Source organism: Sarcophilus harrisii, chromosome 3 (genome assembly GCF_902635505.1).
Source record: "Sarcophilus harrisii chromosome 3, mSarHar1.11, whole genome shotgun sequence".
Lineage (NCBI taxonomy): Eukaryota > Metazoa > Chordata > Mammalia > Dasyuromorphia > Dasyuridae > Sarcophilus > Sarcophilus harrisii.
The window spans coordinates 534772197-534774921 of NC_045428.1; the positions used below are offsets into that span (position 1 = coordinate 534772197).

Below are 2725 nucleotides of genomic sequence, written 5' to 3' on the forward strand. Positions count from 1 at the left end.
GAGAATTGTCTGTTCATATCCTTTGGCCATTTATCAATTGGAGAATGGCTTGATTTCTTATAAATTAGAGTCAATTCTCTATATATTTTGGAAATGAGGCCTTTATCAGAACTTTTGACTGTAAAAATATTTTCCCAGTTTATTGCTTCCCTTCTAATTTTGTCTGCATTAGTTTTGTTTGTACAGAAACTTTTCAGATTGATATAATCAAAATTTTCTATTTTGTGATTGGTAATGATCTCTAGTTCTTCTTTGGTCATACATTCCTTCCTCTTCCACAGGTCTGAGAGGTCAACTATCCTGTGTTCCTCTAATTTATTCCAAGACCAACTCTTTACAACTTTCAGTATTTATTCTTAGGTCCACCATGTAAGACCAATCAGGAGAAATCTAAAGTTTAGCTTGAAGAAGAGAACACTAAAAATGTTGTCAGTCTTCAAATGCTTAAAGAGGTGATACATGAAAGGGTTATCGGATTTGTACTGTCCATCTCCAAATTGCAACAGTAGGAGAAAAAGCAAGGCACAGAGAGATGCAAATTTTTAGAATGATATAAAAATAGAATTCTTTAGAATCACAGCTTTTTATTTTGTGAAATACTCTCCAGGGACACAATATCTCAATTTGATGTCCTCTCCTATCATAGGAACGGGGGCTCTTAAAACAGACATTGATTGATTGTTTTAATGAGGGATTTAGTGTGAATTCAGTTCATGTGTTTAATGTACTAAATGACTTTTGAGGTTTTATTAAAATATACAATTCTGTGATTCTATAAAATTTACATTACTCATATAATATTTGAAGGTATGGGTCACATGGAAATGCATGAATCTGAATTTCTGGAAAACAGAAGTAAATCTTTCCCTCATGTAATCCTGACCCCCAAATCCTCCTACTATACATCTGTAAATGTCCAGAAATTGCACAAATTTAAAATATGACAATAACAACATATTATTTTATGTTCTTTGCATGATGACTAGAACTAACAATTTGAAGGGAATGGACATGGACATGGACATGTCACTACTTTCAGGAACTTTTTCAGATCCTGAATTAGAAACATGCATGGCCTGTATTATTAAGCACACTTGGTCAGGTGAAAAATAAGGCCATTATACTCACAAGACATTTGACTTATTAGGGAGGCAAGTTTTTTTTTTTTTTAATTTTTTTTTTTTACAGAAGAATATCTCACCCTAATGAAGGATAACAAGTATCCTCAGAATATAACCTGGACTTCAATGGAGACTTTGTTCTCTTTTGGAATATGAAACAATTATGATGATTTTAAACTTGACTTATTAATTATTCAATTTTAACTTATTTAATCTCATGTCTCAGAGCTAAACATAGCTCATTTCTCTGTAATGTGTTATGAAATCAATAAATCCCAAGGGAAATCACCAAAGATTTCTTAGTGGCTAAATGTCTTTAGGAAGAGACATTGAGTGCTTCTAAGAGCACAATGAGCTTTTATTGGCAGTAAAATATGGACTCTACTTGCCTGCCTAGGGGATCCAAGAAGAACTTATTAGATCTTGGATTTGCATGGAGAGAACATGCGAAGAATACCACTTTGAATCTGCTTAGTTTTGATGCTATAGATGATGGGGTTCATTAATGGAGGGAAGAGAAGTGAACATAGCTCATTGCAATATGAACCACAAGGGACAGCTTTCAAAACGGTGGATAAGAGACAATCCAATCACAGTGACATAGAAAACCAGAACACAGTAGATGTGGGAGACACAGGTGTTAAGGGCTTTGGTTCTCTCCTCTCCTGAGGCAATGCCCATGACTGTCTTTAAGATCAGTATATAAGAAAAAAGAATGATTAGGGAATCTAGGAATACAGTAAATGAAACCAGAACAACTGGGTAGATGCGATTGAAGGTGATATCCGCACAGGCCAGTTTGAGGACATCCTGGTGGAGGCAGAAGGCATGGGAGAGAACATGGAATGCAGTAGGAACCAATGGAGGTCACTTGGGGAATAATAGATACATAACCTCTAGTAGTATTCCCACCCCAATCTTTATCACTTTGGTATTGGTTAAGATAGATGAGTATCTCAGTGGATTGGGAATGGAATGAATCGGATCATAAGCATGGCAAGTAGGACACCTGATTCCACTATGGCGAGTGAATGGATGAAGTAGGCTTGGGAGAAGCAGATCCCATGACTAATTTCCCTTTGATCTAAAACATAGAACCCATAGTCAGTGGGCATTGTGGTTAGAGTCGTCCCAAGGTCAGTGGCAGCCAACATGGCTAGAAAATAGTACATAGGCTCATGGAGATTGTGGTCATCTCTGATGAGAAAGAGGAGGGTGCCATTGCCCAGAATCATAGAGATGTACACAGCAAAGAAAGGGATGGAGATCAAGTGGTGGATTTCCTCCAGGCCTGGGAAACCAGTCAGAAGGAAGGGGGCTGAGCTGATATTGAGCCACATATTGGAATTCCTGGAGATTGAGAAAAGAATTCTCTTATTGCTGTGATTGCAGGAATGCAGGTCTCTTCTTTGGCCAATCTGAATTTTTTTTTTTTTTTTACCAATTTTTCATGTCAGCAATATACTTGATCCTGTTTTTATTTTTGACAAAAAGAAAATAACTACATTAATATAACACTTAAGGATAAGCTATATGGCCCCTACTAGAGAGACCCTTTCTTTAATATTTTTGCTTCTTATTTACTCTATTCTGTTCCAATTTAT

At 36.3% G+C, this 2725-nt stretch overlaps 1 pseudogene; it reads right to left on the reverse strand.

The window, feature by feature from the left end:
• Positions 1–1537: 1537 nt before the first annotated feature.
• On the reverse strand, positions 1538–2461 carry LOC116422616 (annotated as a pseudogene).
• Positions 2462–2725: the final 264 nt, after the last annotated feature.